The 19,750-nt window shown below is 26.7% G+C and overlaps 1 pseudogene; it reads left to right on the forward strand.

Moving 5' to 3' along the window:
• The first annotated feature begins 204 nt into the window (after nt 1-204).
• Nucleotides 205-18,675, forward strand: LOC124934799 (annotated as a pseudogene).
• Nucleotides 18,676-19,750: the final 1,075 nt, after the last annotated feature.

The following is a 19,750-nucleotide window of genomic DNA, read 5'->3' on the forward strand; positions in this document are numbered from 1 at the left end:
TCATCAGATGGTGAAGATGAAGTTGTTGTCACTTCTCACTCACAAGGTTTACATGCAACAAACAACAAATCATTCAAAAAAAGAAAGAAAATTTCACCAATAAGGGAAATTTTGCACAAGAAGAAAAGATCAAAAACTTTTCAACAAAGGATTGACTCAAAATTTGACAACTTTAGTTCCAAATTTGAGTCCATTTGTGACAAAATGGCATCACAATATACTGTTGTGACAAATGCTTTGAATGCGGAACCAAAATCTGATGAATCTTTAAGTGCTTTAAAGATGCAGGAGGTTATTGATGAATTAATTAGCATTGGCATACCTCAAATGGATGTTGGTAAAGCTCTTGAAATTTACTGCAAGGACCATGTGAAAGTAGAAGTTATATTTGCATTTCCAAGTCATTTGAGACGATCTTTTGTGTTTGGATTTGTTCATCCATCTTCTCATTCGTGAATTAGGTATGAAATCAACAGTTTATGTTAGCTTTTTGTTTGTTGGCTTTTGTGCACATTCGAACATAATGTAATTACTAGTAATTTTGAAAAAAAGTTAGCATCTAGATCCAATGTTGGATTTTGTTGTATCTAGATATTTCACTACTTTTTTTTTATATTTTGAAAAACAGTGGTGAATGTAATGATGAAATGGTTAATGTGCTTTTGTATATTCTTGACATGGATGATTAAGACCGATTCTAATTTTATAATCAAGTTTCTGTTTTTCTTTTCTATTCCATCTTGTCTTGAATTCTAAATCATTGAGAGGGGTAAGAGAAATAATACTCTTCAATGCATCCAAAACATAAATCTTTGATTCAGGTAAGTCACTGGTCAATAATACACTCATTTTACTAATAGTTGATGTATATTTGTGGATTAAATGATTCAACTTAGCAGTAATTTCTTTCTTAGCTTCCATTCTTCCAATAGCCACAACAAAGCAAGTACTAAATTAAAAATAAATATATAATATTATTAATAAATAAATATAAAATATAATATAAAATAAGCCTAATTAAAATTAATTAACACTATAATTTAAATAATGAAAAAATTATATATCATAAATAAATATAAAATAATATTAATATTTATTTTTTAACCAAACACTATCCATGGTAAATAGTAATAATTATCTAGTTCCAACCAAACAGCACACTTCATTCAATCATATACATTCCTATTTCTTATCTTTATCAATCATATTCATATTCCTATTTCCTATCTTTATCAATCATATTCATATTCTGATTCCCTTGTTTGAACCAAACGCATCCTAATTAATTATTTAAAACTTATATAAGTCTTATAAAAATAATTAATCATTTTTCAACTTTCATTGTAAAAATTATATATATATATATATGGAAGAAAATTGGAGATAAAATGATGTGTCATCATTCATTGGCGGGAAAAAATGAGAGAAGAGAGAAATAATTTTTATTTTTCAGTCAATCAGATTGTAACAAATTATTCCTCCACCCTTCCCTATTTTAAATTATCTCTTCTATATATATATATATATATATATATATATATATATATATATATATATATATATATATATATATATATATATATATATATATATATATATATATATATATATATATATATATATATTAAATCTTAGTTTTCTTATAATATGATATATTCGTTTCTTATCTATATATATATAATGATGCTTAATTTTGAAAGTGTTCGGATTGCCGAGTCGAGAATTGTGGTTAATTTGGATATTTTTTGGGGGGGAAAAAGATTTAGCGTCATTTCATTAAAAATTCCCAAAAATGGGAAAAATACCACGAGTTTAAGAGATCATTCTAGACAGACCTAGATGATTTTGAAGTCGTAACATTCTGAATAAAAGCTAAAAATTAAAAACGTAAATTATAGAGACCTCTTCTATACTAATTATAGATCTCGGTCTCAACATTATTAATTTGTAGAAGTTTTAATATAACTGATTTGGATGATAATTAAATGCAATTAAAAACATGTGATGTTTTATTATGTTTTTTTAGTAGTCAATGAAAGACAGCCCTAGAATGTTTTTTTGTAAGGTAAAAAATTATAGAGATCACATTTATACTAATTCTAATTTTTAACATTGGAACAGGCCCATTTAATAGGCCCGTACAACTGAATCTTATAACAATATAAAACAAAACAAAATATATATTATATTGTGATGAGAGAGAATATGGGATAGATCAGAGCTATAAATGAGTCAAACTGTTCGCGAGTTGCTCGATCAAAATATATATTATATAATAATGCTTAATTTTGAAAGTGTCTGAATTGTCGGATCGATAGTTGTGGTTAATTTGAATATATATGTGAGAATAAATTGATATTTCGGTCGGATTCTGGGTTGACCCGTCCATAAACTTAAAACGGTAAAAAATAAAATTAAAAATGTTATAGGTATGTTTCGAACTCGTAATCTAACAAAACAATCTAACAAAAACAAGTACAAATTTTTAACTAACTAGGTTAATAACATTTTATATTTTAAATTTAACACCAAATTTAATGAACGTGGGACGTTATAATAATATATTTTTATCCGTACATTGTGCGGGGATCTTCCTACTTTGACTAATTTAACCTGATATAAGTGGATGATATATTGTATACATTTAAAAAAACATGTTTAAAAAAAATGTTAAGAAATCATATTTTTTATTGGAATTTGTCGTTAATTCAAGGTGAAAGTTTACTCACATCTCATTAAGGTTTGTTTCAAACACTTCTATTATTAGATCACTCAAAAGTAATCCTAACAATTTTTTTTAATTGAAAAATCTATTAATAATTAAAAGCACAATTTTTATTAGTAAATATTATTTTTAAAATATATAATAAAATAAGAGAACTATTTAATTAATTTTATAAATATACAGTGCTACCAGCTATGATTACTCAGATTATTTATGGATTCCCTAACAATGACCCAATTCAAATAAAAATTTTGTGACCCATCAAATGAAAAAAAAAAAAATTATACAATTTTTTTTGGTAAGGTAAGAAATTATGAGACCGCATTTATACTAATTAAAAATTTTAACATTGGAATAGGCCCAGGCCATGCAACCAAATCTTATAACAATATAAAACAAAACAAAATATATATTATATTGTGAAGAGAGAGGATAGGGGATAGATTAGGACTACAAATGAGTCAAGTTGCTCGTGAGTTGCTCGCGAGTTGTTCGGTCAAAATATATATTATATAATGATGCTTAATTTTGATAGTGTCCGAATTTCCGAGTCGAGAGTGATTAATTTGGATATATATATAAGAGTAAATGAATATTTGGGTCGGATTCTGTGTTGACCCATAAACTTAAGACGGTAAAAAATAAAATAAAAAATGATATAGTTATATTTCGAACTCGCAACCTAACAAAAAAAAAAGTACAACTTTTTAACCAGCTAAGCTAATAACATTTTATATTTTAAATTTAATACCAATTTTGATAAACATGGTATGTTGTAACAATATATTTTTATGTGTATGCATTGCACGATCCCCTAATTTGACTAATTTAACATGGTATAGGTGGATGATATATTGTATACATTTAAAAAAAAATGTTAAAAAAATCATAATTTTTATTAGAATTTTGTTGTTAATTAAGGTGAAAGTTTACTCACATCTAATTAAGGTCTATTATTAGATCACTCCTAACAATTTGTTTGTAATTTAAAAATCTATTAATAATTAACAGCAGATTTTTTATAAAATTAGTAAATATTATTTTTAAAATATAATAATAAAATAAGAGAACTATTTAACTAATTATATAATACCAGCTAGAGCTAGGGTTACTCAGATTATTTATGGATTCCCTAACAATGACCCAATTCAAATAGAAATTTTGTGACCCATCAAATGAAAAAAAATTATACAATTTTTTTTTGGTAAGGTAAGAAATTATAGAGAGCACATCTATACTAATTATAATTTTTAACATTGGAACAGGCCAATGCAACGGAATCTTATAACAATATAAATCAAAACAAAATATATATTATATTGTGAAGAGAGAGAGGATAGGGGATAGATGAGGGTTGGAAATGAGTTAAACTTTTCCGAGCCGCTCGGTCAAAGCTTGGCTTGACTTTGATCGAGTTCGAGCCGAGCTCGAGCTGACTCTTTTAATATTCAAGCCGAACTCAAACTCATATAATGCTTGCTCGATGACTTGTCGAGCCTTTTCGAGCCTGATAATATATAATTTATTTATTTAATATAAAAAAAACTTAAAATTTAAAACATTTTTTTCTTTTCTCTCTTTTCAAAACTCATATAGAAGGCCCACAATACACATTATTATATTCTATTGTAAACCCTATTTTTTAATATATCAAAATCTTAAGTGACTCTTCGTCTCTTTTTCCTCTTCTTTCTTACGTCTTCATCGTTTCTTCTTCTTTTTCCATTTTTTCTTCTTCTTCATCGTTTCTTCTTCTTTTTCCATTTCTTCTTCATCGTTTCTTCTTCTTTTTCCATTTCTTCTTCTTCTTTTCCATTTCTTCTTCTTCATCGTTTCTTCTTCTTTTTTCATTTCTTCTTCTTTATCGTTTCTTCTTTACTTTCACTTATTCATAATAAAAAAACACTATTATATATATATTGATCAATTAGTCACTAACTTAAGCAAAGTTTTAAATTTGTATTTGGAACCACTATGCTTCAATATTATATCTTTAAAGATTATATATTTATCTATATATCTTATATATTTATTTATATATAAATTATATATTTTATTATATGGGCTGCCCTAGCCCGAGGGCTTGTCGAGCTTACCTTAGGGTTGACCCTGATCTTAACCAATCTCGGCGATGCTTTACTTGTCCCCACACCTTATTATCCTAGGTAAATTTCATTTGTAGCGCAAAAGTTATATAAGTGTATAAATTATTATAACTATTTCATAGTAGTGTGCTTTTTAAATGGTATATGTTCAAACCTTAATAAATGAAACAATCTATTTTTTGTGGGTGGCTATATGCTTATGCATAGATGGGAGCAATATTCTAAATACATAAAAATGAAATACTCACAAAATTTTACTAACTTGTTTTAATTTTGTTAATTTTGTTTTAGATTCGATAGAGATTTGCGATGGAGAACAGGTGCGAAAATCATACCAATACGTACATTGTGAAAGTTCGAACGGTTACCAAGTAACACCCAAAGTCATGGAATTAGTTGCATACCAAAATGCACAATCCATGAAAGTGAGAGGGGTGCTCATAATAAATCGCTCATACCCTTTAGGGGTAACTATCCCTCGCTCCACTCTCGAGGAAATCTTCAATTTTGTTGTCCAAAAGAACATCCATCTCGTCTCGGACGAAATCTACTCAGGATCTGTGTTCTCATCGCCTGATTTTGTTAGCATAGCCGAGATCTTGGTATACAAAAATTACAAAGAAGCTGAGAGAGTTCACATAGTCTATAGTCTCTCAAAAGACCTCGGACTCCCAGGGTTTAGGGCCAGGACTATATACTCGTACAACGACAAAGTTGTGACAATCGCTAGAAGAATGTCTAGTTTCACTCTTATCTCCTCTCAAACACAACATTTGCTCGCATGCATGTTGTCGGACAATTTTTTTACAAAGAAGTATATAAAAGTGAACCGCGAAAGATTGTTAAAGAGGCAACAACTTATGGTAAACAGATTGAAGGAGTACAGAATAGAGTGTTTGGAAGGGAATACATGTTTGTTTTCTTGGATGAACTTGAGCCCGTTTCCTTCGTTTCTTGAGGAAACGGCTATGGAAAGCGAAATGGTTCTTTGGAATTCAATAGTAAATGAGGTCAAGTTGAATATTTCTCCGGACTCGTCTTGCCATTGCATGGAGCCCGGATGGTTTAGATTTTGTTTTGTCAATATTTTTAACCGTTTTAAGTTTATGAGCGGGTCAACCCACAATCCGACCCAAATATTCATTTACTCTCACATATATCCAAATTAACCACAGCTCTCGACCCGGCAATTCGGACACATTAAAAATTAAGCATCATTATATATATATATATTAGTTAGTTAAAAAGTTGAACTTATATTGTTAAAATATCACGTGTTCATCAAATTTGGTGTTAAATTTAAAATATAAAGTGTTATTAGCCTAGTTGGTAAAGGGTTGTACTTGTTTTGTAAGGTTGCAAGTTCAAACCATACTTATAGTTTTTTAATTATATTTTTAACCGTTTTAAGTTTATGAGCGGGTCAACCCACAATCCGACCCAAGTATTCATTTACTCTCACATATATATCCAAATTAACCATAACTCTCGACCCGGTAATTCGGACACATTAAAAATTAAGCATCATTATATATGAAGAGAGAGATTAGTTAGTTAAAAAGTTGAACTTATATTGTTAAAACGTTTCATGTTCATCAAATTTGGTGTTGAATTTAAAATATAAATTCTTATTAGCCTAGTTGGTTTAAGGGTTGTACTTGTTTTATTAGGTTGTGAGTTCAAAACATACATATAGCATTTTTAATTTTATTTTTAACCGTTTTAAGTTTATGTGCGGGTCAACCCACAATACGACTCAAGTATCAATTTACTCTCACATATATATCCAAATTAATCACAGCTCTCGACCCAGCAATCCAGACACTTTAAAATATAAAATCTTATTAGCCTAGTTGGTTAAAGGGTTGTACTTGTTTTATTATGTTGCGAGTTCGAAACATACCTATAGCATTTTTAATTTTATTTTTAACCATTTTAAATTTATGGGCGGGTCAACCCACAATCCGACCCAAATATTCATTTAATCTCACATATATATCCAAATTAATTACAGCTCTTGACCCGGTAATCTGGACACTTTAAAAATTAAGCATCATTATATGTATAGATTAGTTAGTTAAAAATTTAAATTTATATTGTTAAAACGTTCCGCGTTCATCATATTTTATGTTGAATTTAAAGTATAAAGATTTATTAGTCTAGTTGGTTAAAGAGTTGTATTTGTTTAAATATGTTGCGCATTGCGAGTTCGAAACATACATATAGTGTTTTTTTATTTTATTTTAAACGGTTTAAGTTTATGGGAGGGTCAACCCACAATCCTACCCAAGTATTCGTTCACTCTCACATATATATCCAAATTAATCACATTTCTCGACCCGTCAATCCGGCCCACAATTCTACCCAAGTATTCATTCACTCTCACATATATATCCAAATTAACCACAGTTCTCGACCCGTAAATCCGGATACTTTGAAAATTAAGCATCATTATCTATATATATATATATAATAACGTTTAATTTAATATGTTGGAGGTGTACAACACGCTCTTTCCACAATCATCCACAAAATAAAGTAATTTCTCTCTCCTAATAATTATTTATCTTAATTATTTTCTCTCTATTAATATATATATATATATATATATAAATTTCTTTCCAAATATATATATATATATATATATATATATTTCCATCACTTAATTTAATTATTAAATATTTTTTACCCTCTCATCCCATATAAATATTTTTTTGGCACGAATAATATAAAATATTTTTTTATCAATAATTTTATATTAAAATATATAATATTACATAACATAATTGTTTTTATACTCAACAAACACCACATTAATTTACTCATTAGATATATAATCTACGTCATCAAATATTTTCTCTCTCCTCTCTCTTCCTCTTTATTTTTTAATTATTTTCATTATTATATAATATATATATATATATATATATATATATATATATATATATATATATATATATATATATGGGTGCTTGGTTCAAATAAAGGAATGAGAATATGATTGGGATTGATAGAGGTGTGGAATGAGAATGGATATGATGGGTATGATTGATAGAAGTGTAGTGTTTGGTTAAGAGTTTTAATCATTCTCATTACCATTGATAACGTTTGGATTTATAAAAAAGAAAGTTATAAATATAATTTTGTTATTAAAATTATAATTAATTTTAATTTTATTTTATTAAATTAAAAATATAAAATATTTTTATTTTTATTTTTATAACATACTTGTTTAAGATATATAAAATATTTAAGTGACATAATTTAATAAAATATAAACCTCTAATATTTTTTCAAAATAAAAATACTTATAACAAAAAAATGTTAAATGTTTCAATTTTTTACTAATTATAAATAAATAATTATCTATTAAATATAAATAATATAAGACAAAGTCCTTTCAAATATTATATACTTTAAATTAAATATAATATTTTATTTAATAATGTATTATAACATGGTATAATTTTATTAATAATATTTTTTATTAAAATATTTCATATTTAATTTTTTAATATTTTTTTTATATAAAATTGTTATTTTATTTTTAGTTTTATATTTTTATATTTTAATTTATTTATTTTAATTTTATTATTAATATATAATATTTAAAATTAATTATATAAAATTAGTTATATTATTATTAATTATTGTAATTATTACTAAAATTTTATTTTAAATGATTCCTTAATATTATTTAAATAATTGAAATTATTTATTTATATATTATGTTAATTATAAAATAATGTATAATATAATTATAAAATATATATGATATTATAATTATAATTATAATTATAATTATAAGAGACAAAATAAGAATGTGGAGATAATGGGAGAGAAAGTGTCCGTAATGGGATTCATTCCTCCTAATTTAGGAATCAAATCAATATCCTGAAATCAAAACCACCAATCAAGCATCTCATTTCTTTATCATATATTATCTAAAAAGTTATCTATATTAATATTAATTCAATATATAAAAAATGGTTATAAATGAACCTAACTTCATAATTTTTATATTTATTTTATTTATATATAAATATAAACAATTTTATTTATTTTTATAAATGCATATACCTTTATAATTTTATATTTATTTGTTACATTATATATATATATATTATATTAGTTTTCATCATTAATTTTATATATATATATATATATATATATATAATACTTTTTATGAGTATATATAATTTTTATGTTAATATAAAAATTAACTAATTGGTAATAAATATTAAATACAAAATATATATGCATACACAAAATAATAAAATTATTTCAACAATCATAAATGATCTAGCAGTTTAAGTGTTCACATTTAATGCGAAAGACTAGGGTTCGAATCCCAAAACATGCATAGGCATCTAAAAGTGTGAGGTCGGAATTAGTAGTTGGTTTGACGAACATTTAAATGTCTGAGGTCACGAGCGGGTGGTCGGTGGTTTGTCAAGTATGATATTGAAATTAGTGGTTTGTATGACGAGCATTTGAAATTGTGAGGTCACAAGATGGAGGTCGGGTGGTCGGTGGTTTGTCGAGTATGGTATCGGAATTAGTGGTTGGTATGTAGAGCATTTGAAATTGTGAGTTCACGAGATGGAGGTCGGGTGGTGGGTGGTTTGTCGAGTGTGAGGTCGAAATTAGTGGTTGGTTTGGCAAGCATTTGAAAGTGTGAGGTCACGAGATGTTGGTCGGGTGGAGAGTGATTTGTCGAGTGTGAGGTTAGAATTAATGGTTGATTTGAAGAGAATTTGAAAGTGTGAGGTCACGAGATGAAGGTCGTGTGGTTTGTCAAGTTTGACAACGGAATTAGTGGTTGGTTTGGCGAGAATTTGAAATTGTGAGGTCACGAGGTGGTGGGTGGTTTATCTAGTGTGAAGTTGGAATTAATGATTGGTTTGAAGAACATTTAAAAGTGTGAGGTCACGAGATGGAGATCGGGTGGTGGGTGGTTTGTCGAGTGTGACGTCGGAATTAGAGGTTGGTTTGAAGAGTATTTGAAAGTGTGAGGTCAGGAGATGTAGGTAAGGTGGTGGTTAACTAATTTGTCGAGTGTGAGGTTGAAATTAATGGTTGGTTTGAGGAGCATTTGAAAGTATGAGGTCCCGAGATAAATGTCGGGTGGTGGTTAACTAATTGGTAATAAATATTAAATACAAAATATATATGCATACACAAAATAATAAAATTATTTCAACAATCATAAGTGGTCTAACAGTTTAAGTGTTCACATTTCATGCGGAAGACCAGGTTTCGAATCCCAAAATATGCAAATTTATATTTTCAAGGATGTATTATTGACTACATTATATGGTGACGTAACTTTTAAACAAATGATAAGCATCTGAAAGTGTGAGGTCGGAATTAGTGGTTGGTTTGGAAAACATTTGAAAGTTAGAGGTCACGAGATAGAGGTAGGGTGGTGGGTGGTTTGTCGAGTGTGCTATCGGAATTAGTGGTTGGTATGACGAGCATTTAAAAGTGTGAGGTCGCGAGATTGAGGTCGTTTGGTGGGTGGTTTTTCGAGTGTGAGGTTGAAATTAGTGGTTGGTGTGGCAATCATTTAAATGTGTGAGGTCACGAGATGGAGGTCCGGTGGTGGGTGGTTTGTCGAGTGTGAGGTTGGAATTAATGGTTGGTTTGACGATCATTTGAAAGTGTGAGGTCACGATATGAATGTTGGATGGTGGTTAATGGTTGGTTTGACGTTGGATAAGAGGTTTGTGATCAATTGGGAGATTGGTTGTTGATTTGTTGAAGTGGGAGTAAAAGAGAGGTTGACTAAGATTGATGAGTGGTTTGTCGAGGTATAGAGGCATATGAAAAATTGTGAGTCACAAGATTAGGTTCAGTGGGTGGTTTACCGAAGGGATAGAAAGACATATGAAAAAGTGTGAGTCACAAGATGAGGGTCAATTGGAGGGTTAGTGGATGGAGGTCGGATGGAGGTCGGGTGTCGAGTGTGAGATTGAAATTAATAGTGGTTTGACGAGCATTTGAAAGTGTGAGGTCACGAGGTGAATGTCAGGTGGTGATTAGTGGTTGGTTTTGCGTTGGATAAGAGGTGTGTGATCAATTGGGGGATTTGTTGTTGATTTGTTGAAGTGGAAGTAAAAGAAAGGTTAACTAAGATTGGTGAGTGGTTTGTCGAGGGATGAAGTCATATTAAAAGTGTGAGTCACAAGATTAGGGTCAATGGGTGGTTTGCCGAGGGAATAAAGAGTCATATGAAAAAGTGTGAGTCACAAGATGATGGTCAATTGGAGGGTTAGTGGTTGAGTTTGACGAGATATAAGAGGTGTGTCATCAATTGAGGTCGACTAAGATTGGTGGGTGGTTTGACGAAGGGATAAAAAATGCATATAAAAAAGTGCGAGTCACAAGATGAGGGTCAATTGAGGGGTTAAATGAGTGTCGTATATATATAGAGAGATGAGTGTGAAATTTAATTTTAAATATAAATTAAGATGAAATTTAATCAAATAAAAATGAATTTGTTAATGATACAATTAGCATTAATGTCTTAAATAAGATAATTAACAAAAATGTTATTAATTGCTAATGTAACTACAAAATATTTATATTTATTATTCTCAACCAATTAACATTTACAATTAATTATATTTTGATAAAATATAGTTTCAATTAATTTCTTTTATAATAATAAACTTTTTTAATTTTAATATAGTATCACTTTCTTATTTCTAATAATTTTGGTAAAGTTAAATCTAACAAAAAATAATTAGAAATTTTTTTAATAAAATTTTATATTTTTAATAATTAATAAAATATATATATATATATATATATATAATAAAAGTCTATAATATATATATATATATAATATAGAGAAATGATTAAGTGAGGGAATTTGGTAAGGGAATTTGGTGAGGGAATGATGTGGCATAATCTTATTCGCTGAAAAAATCAAATAATTTCTCTCGTTTCTCTCTTTACTCCCATTTTTACATTTTCCAACCAACGAAGGTGATGCCACGTTATTCCCTCACCAAATTCCCTCACTAAATTCCCTCCCTCTATTCCTCATATATATATATATATATATATATATATATATATATATATATATATGAAATTTGGAAAGGTGAACTCAAAATTTATTTATTATTTGATTTATTATATATATATATATATATATATATATATATATATATATATATATATATATATATATATATATATATAATAGGTCTTAGCGTTTATTTATTTTATTTTAATAGCAAATGGAACCCATTCTAGAAACTCAAAAATTATTTATTTCATTTTAATAAATTTCTTCCTCCTTAGATATGATAATTAACTTATACTTTTTTTATCTCTATAATCATAAAATATTATTTAACATGCATTATTAATCATAAACATAATCATAACTCTTAATGTTCATAAATTTGAAACTATTGACTAAATAAAGCAAAAAAATTACATGAATTCATTGACAAAGATTTTGAAGATTTTGAGTTACCAAGTTTAGATCTTTCAATTCTATCGTCTCACTTGCTTCTCTCCCTCTCCAAATTGGGAACCACAACATTATTTATATTTCATATTTATTTATTATTTAATTCATTATAAATAATCAATTTTTACACATAATAAAATATACTAATAATCAAACATCACTTTAATCTAACAACTTTATAAATAAATTAATACTCATTTTATTAATTCAAATCTAAATAAACAATAGTCATGACATATTAATAAATCTAACATTTTAAGTTTATGATTTTTATTATTATTATTTATTTATTTTTCTAATATAGATTCCCTTAGAAGGGGTTGATATTTACTCAAACAAAGACATGTTTATAGAACAGTTTTCTCTTATAGACATGCAACTAGAGCCTTTTAGGCTGCCCAGTCTTAGTTTTAGGTAAAAAAAGATTGATATTTTTTTTTTTTTGTTGTTGTCCTAGATTTAATTTTAAAAAATTTAATAAAAATAAATAATTTTTGATGAGAATTGAATTTATAACCAAATAAAAATTTATTTTTATATCTTCAATCACTAAATTATATTTAAAATTATAACAAATTTAATAAAATATTGTGTGAGGGAGAGTAAGATTCAAGAACAGTAATCAATTGTATTAAATCGGAAGAAAGGAGCTTGTTTGATTGAGAGTTATTTTGAATTTATTTTATGTTTTTTATTTGTAGTTTTTTAAAAATATTTTTCTAGTATCAAATTATTTAATTTATCATTAAAAATATTAAAATATTACAATAATAAATTATATTAAACAAATATCAAATAACATATTTTCCTTTTCAACAATATTTTTGAAATATAAAAAATGATGCATGCAGAATTCTAGAAGTAATATTAATTATTTATTTTGTATTATAATATATATATACATTTATTAATCTTAATTTATTTTAAGTATCACTTATTTAACATTTAAAATTCTCAAGTATATATATTATTTTAAGTATCTTATATATCTGCTAATTAATTAGTATCGACAATTAAATAAGTATATATTTATTGTTTTACTTTTTCACAAAAATAAATTATTATCTTATTTATTTTAACTATCACCTATTTCCCACTTTAAATGCAATTAAATAAGTGATAACAATAAAAAAAAATTATGCCTGTGAATAAGGAGAAATAGTTTTTATTACCTGTTTTAATTTTTATTATTTAAGTTGTATTTTTAATTATTATGAAAATATATTTTTTGTTTTATCTCTATTTTTTTTTTCAATTTCATAGTTCGGAATATATTATTGTTTTTTATTTTTCCTAACTTTGTGTTTTTATTATTTTTTAATTTTTTTTATTAATATTATTCATTACTATAAATTTATGATAGGTAAAAAAATATATAATACAAATATAAAATTATATATATATATATTTATAATACATATTAATAATTTTTTTATACATTATAGACTTAATATCTAAAAATAAATACAAACTAAAAGAAGGATAAAAATGATTAACATATCAATATTTAAAAGACTCATTTATAATTTTAAAATAAAGTGAATTCATGAATAGTAAAACTTATGAATATTTATGAGGGTGAAAATGTTTTTTTAGTTTGAATTTGTGTGGGATTGTGATGGGACCAAGAATGTATTTATAATTTTTATTTTGGAAATTTTTTAATATCATAGTATTATTTATAAAATATTTTTTTAAATTAAAATATTATATAATAAAATTATATAAACATATTTTTTTTGTAATATAATATATATAGTAATATATTAAAATTTCATATTATAATAAAAAAAATAAACTTAGAACTCTTATAAAATATAATAAATAAATAAATATAATATTAGTGATTTTATATATTTAATTATATTTTTATTTTTCTTTGAATCGGAATTTTAAATTGTCACCCGAATTGAAACCATTGGGTTTGAAAATATTATTTATTTATTTTGTATTATAATATATTAATCTTAATTTATTTTAAGTAATCACTTATTTATTATTTTAAATGCTTTAAATAAGTATATATATATATTATTTTATATATCACTTAATATATATTTTTTTTAAATAATTTTATGCATGCCTACATAGGGAGAAATAATTTTTCATCTAGAGTTTTGAAAAAGAATATTAAAGAAGTAATAGAATCTAAAAATAAAACATCCAACTAAAATTTGATATATATGTAATTGAATAATGATTACACCATTTTGAATTAATTAGTCAAATAAGGAAGTGAATAAACTAAAAAAAAATAACTCAATTAGTTAGTATGATTACAAATGGAATAAAAAATAATATATAATTTCAGATCTAATATTGTTAAGTGATTACCTACCAACAACAACTAGTAAATTAGAAAAATAAACAATTTGACCTCAGATTTTCAGATTTATAATATTAGAGTAATAAAAACTTATGAAATTTGCATTCAAATAGAGAGAAAAAAAATCAATTAACAATCACAAAAATAAATATCTATATTCACAATAGTTAATCAGTTTTTGTAAGAGAGCTTGAAGAAGAAAACTGCAGAATGAATCCCGATTAGGGTTTTAGAGACGGAAGTTTCTCGAGAGAGATATAAACATATTTTTAGAGCGAGAATAAAAGATGAGACTTATATAATAATTTATTTATAAATTGTATATTTAATAAATTATAATAATTTTACTTTTTAGAAAAAAAATTATAAATTACTTAATAACCTGTTCAAATATAAACAATAAAAAATGTATTTTATAGTTTATTATTAATATAATATAAATAGACAAATTTAGTCGATATCAATTTTAAATATATATATTAAGGTATACTATAAGATTTCAATTTGATTAAAAGCATTCTTCTAATTGATTTTTAGAATTATAAAAAATATTTATTTTATTATGTAAAATAATTTTTAATTGAGTTAGCAAAATGATTTTATTTGTGATTTTAAATAAAAATATTTGAATAGTCAGACATATTAAGTGTATCTCTCCTTCAGTACGTGTTACATGGACTATTTCCTGAACTGTCCTTATCCCTTCTCTCTTCATAAATATCTTTATGCTATTAGAAATAGTAAAGTCGGAATCTTATCGTGCGCACCCTTCTTCATTTTCATCAATCAATTTTTGAGCTGTCATTTATTTTTAAATTAAAGCTATTTAATGTCACTTTTTTATTATTATTTAATTTGTTAATATATATTTATTTATTTATTTATTTAAAATTATACATCTCTTTCTCCTCAGTCCTTTTTTATCTTCGATTCTATCGCCCTCTCCCCAACCCCAATCGACCTCCTTCCTAAGTCCTAACCCTACTCCCAGACTTATAAATCCGACCCGACCCGACTTCACTTTCATTTGAACAGGGCCAGCCGTGGACAGTTTTAGGGTCATCCTCTTCAGTCTTCTCTCACATCTTACATTAAATATTTGCCTTTCAAACTTTAAACATAAGAACATATAATATACAATATTAACTTAATAATTTAAATTAAATTATTTTTATTAAATTATAATACATAATTATTATATTTTTCAATAACTTTTTTTTTATCTATATTAATTTATGATATCCTTATAAGAACAATCATTAACTAAAAATAAATACAAATAAAATTCTTTATAATAGTATAAAATCAATTTCATAAAATGTTAAAATAATAAAAATTATAATGGAACATAATTTGTTAATGTTAAATGTTTTAAACATTATTAATGAAAATATTTAAGTTATACTCACACCAAAATAAACTAAACTTAAAAATATACATTTAATACTAGTGGTAAAATATTTAATAAAACATTTTTTTACTAATACTATAACAATAAAAATTTAATTGAGAGAGATTTGCTTTCAAATAAAGTTATTTGCAAATAGATAAAACAAAATATATTAAAGATGTAAAAAGAAAATTGAGATCAATTAAATAACAATAATACAAGCAAAAACTATACCCACAACAATAGACTCTAAAACAATAACCCCATTAAAATCAAAATTGTGATTCTATATACTTTTTGTTTTAAAAAGTGCTGGATCCTTCTTCAAGACTTAAAAGAACTTGTTGGCTAAACATTTCTTAAGCTTTCTATAATAATTTTTTTTTTCTGAAATTCAAAATTGTGATTTCATTTTTATTTTTTAAACTCATATTTAGAGTGATTGCATCAAGTTAGAAATTACTTAGATCGATCATAGAACATCATTAGAGCATTAGAGTGTTCTTGAATCATCACCCTCGTACAAGAGAAAAAAATAATGATTCTAATTTTTAGAATTCAAATTCAAATTGGGTAAATTTGTATTAAATTGAATTGCTCAATTCTAACTTGACTAAAACGTGTCTACTTCTATTCGAACTTATCTATGCAATTACATTGATAATATAGACGAAGAACAAGTAAACGTAGACAAAACTTGAATATGTAAACAAAAAATAACAAAGATTAATGCAATCACATTGATAATATAGACGAAGAACAAGTAAGCGTAGGCAAAACTTAAATATATAAAACAATTAACAAAGATTAATGCAATCAAATTGATAGTATAGACGAAGAACAAGTTAGCGTAGGCAAAACTTGAATATGTAAAAAAAAATAAACAAAGATTAATTTAGAACTGCGAATGAGGACTTACAAGTGACTAAAAATGCTAATTTAAGACCTTAAGCAACTATCTAGTGAGCTAGAATCTAAGTATAAGTCTTCCTAAGAAAAATATGTTACAAGTTTTAATTTGTCTCATAAATCTCTAGACTTTGAATTTTCCAACCCCTAACAAATAAATCCTATGTTCTAATTTATAGTTAGGAGCCCCACTTTTAAATTTTGAATGAAATTACTATTTCCCACTTTTTTTGAATTCTCGAATTGTTCGGTTGTTAATAAGTCGATCCTCTGAAAGAATACATGACGCTCCTTGTTAACTCGAGCAAGAGACACTTTTCAGGAGCGATTTGATGCATCATACCGAAAGTTAACATTTTCAAATGTCACATCTCTTCTTCGGGTTGTTCTTTGTGTGCATCGTGGCACAAGAAATGTGTAAAATCCCAGCAACACGTGCCTTGACCATTAGTTTGGTCGTTAGCCTCCGTCCGCTTTGCTGGTGAGCGTTTATCCCTCGAATCAGATCACTAACCAAGCGACCCTTGGATCTTCAAGGGTAAAGAAATATGTCATATTGAAAGCCGACCCGGATTATTGTGTTGCCCTAATTAAATAATTTTGTTTTCTTTACTAAATAAGAGGAGATGAGAGAAGTAAAGGGAGAGGGAAAGAGTAAGTAAAAAATATATTTTTTAAATAGGATCCATTCCATTGGGCTGTCCGGTTATATGTAGCCAATGGGCTTTCTGGACTAGAGGTCAAGTTCTCTAATAATTTTATTATATTTAAATAAAGGAAATGAAATAAGGAACGAAACAAAAGAGCGAATTAGAGAACGAATCCACCTGCATGCCAAGGAGGGAAGGAAAAACAATTACATCTTCTCTCTAACAAACCCTCATCTCATTTCCTGCTCATTATTAAACAAAACTCTCATTCTTCTTCTTCTTCTTCCGTTTTCTTCACCCTCGTAAGGCCGTTTAACATCTTCTCCTTTCGTTTTTTAGATTCGTCTTCATTCTTGTCATTTAGTTTCTTACTGTTATTTTTATTTGTTTGAAGAGATCACTACTTCTACTTCTAGAGATCTACGTTTTGTTTAAATTCGTCTTCGTCACTGTCTGTTTAGTTTTTCTTCTAATGGTATATTTTCTCTGTCATCCTAGTTTACTTTTTTCTTTGTTTGTTTCATTGTTCTTCTGTTTGTTTCAAGAGATTCACGTTTTTCTACTGTCTTGTGATTGTTATGTGTAGGAACCAACAACTAGGAACATAAAATAGGTATATCTTTTTGTTTTTTATGTAGCTAGACTGTTAATATTCTATTATTTTCAAGAACCTGTGTAAAATTGTTAATATTTTTGTTGACTTGTGTTGTCCTCTGTTTTGATCTATGTTGTCTCGTGTCTTAAACTATGATGTCCCGTGTCTTAAACTATATTGTCCAGTATTTTTATACGTTGTTGTCATTTGTTGTAAATATTTAAGTTGCTCGAAATGTTAATATTCTGTTGTCATTTGTATTATTGTAATATGTTGTTCCGTATTTTAAACTATATTTTCATTCATTTTCATGTGTTTTATCCAATGTGTTTGCATGCGTTTTATCTAATATGCTGTCATGTATTACTGTAATATGTTGTTTATGTGTTGTTATGTATTCTTTGTAATGATTTCTCTTTTTTTGTATTCTTATGTAGCCCTATGGATGAACCATCATCACCATGTACCGAAGACAAAATTCCTTAGGTTGGGATGACGTTTGTTTCTGAAAATGACCTTCGGAATTTTATAGATTATAACATTGTCTATAATTCGATAACAAATGAAGAGTGTGAAGAGAATTGGAAGAAAATGATACATGAGTTTCATTTGGAAAACAACGATTGACTAAACTCTCTACACATCGAAAGACATAAGTGGATTCCAGTGTACATGAAATGTCATTTCTAGGAAGGCATGTCAACATCATAGAGAAGTGAAAGCATCAATGCGTTTTTCGATGATTATGTTACTTCGACAACATTTCTGAAGTAGTTTGTTGAGAAATTTGATAGAGCACTGAAGAAGAACATAAAAAATGAAAACAAACTGGATTTTAAGTCTTTTAATTCCATGAATCCAATTATAAGTGGCTATTATTTAGAAATGCAGTTTCAAAGCGTTTACACAAATGACATTTTCAAGTTGTGTCAGAACGAATTCAAGGGTTAATGTTTTGTGACACGTCTATAATTGAATACAATGACACAACATATTTATTTAGAGTTTTTGAGGGCATTCTTGGAATTAATGGACAACATTTGAGAGATTTTTCCTACAAGGTACAGTACAATCCGGGATTGATTACTTTGAAATGTCAATGTCAAATGTTTGAGTTTAGAGGGATGCTTTGTAGGCATATATTGGCTGTTTTGAATAGAATGAAAGTGAACCAGGTGCCTGCATATTATATGTTGAACCGTTGGCATAAAGACTTGAAAAGAGGTTACCAAATATTCACCGACATTTATGATTCAGATGTGTGTGAAAGTGAAAGAAATTGGTACAACTATCTAACTCCCATCATGCTAGAGGTTAAACAAATTGTATCCAAATCCCAAGTTAATTGTTCTGCTTTGACTGAAGTGATGAATAAAATGAAGGAAAAGTTCAAGATATCTCCAAATTGTACGACAGATTCTAAACCAACCGAAAAAGTTATTCACTCGCCCGTCAAGGTAAGAGCTCGAGGGCGACCACCCACAAAACGGAAACAGACTACCATTGAAAAAGAAATGAAGAAACCAGGTCCTAGAAATAATGTTAGTGTAAAAAATTATGT

Source organism: Impatiens glandulifera, chromosome 4 (assembly GCF_907164915.1).
Source record: "Impatiens glandulifera chromosome 4, dImpGla2.1, whole genome shotgun sequence".
In the NCBI taxonomy this organism is placed as follows: Eukaryota; Viridiplantae; Streptophyta; class Magnoliopsida; order Ericales; family Balsaminaceae; genus Impatiens; species Impatiens glandulifera.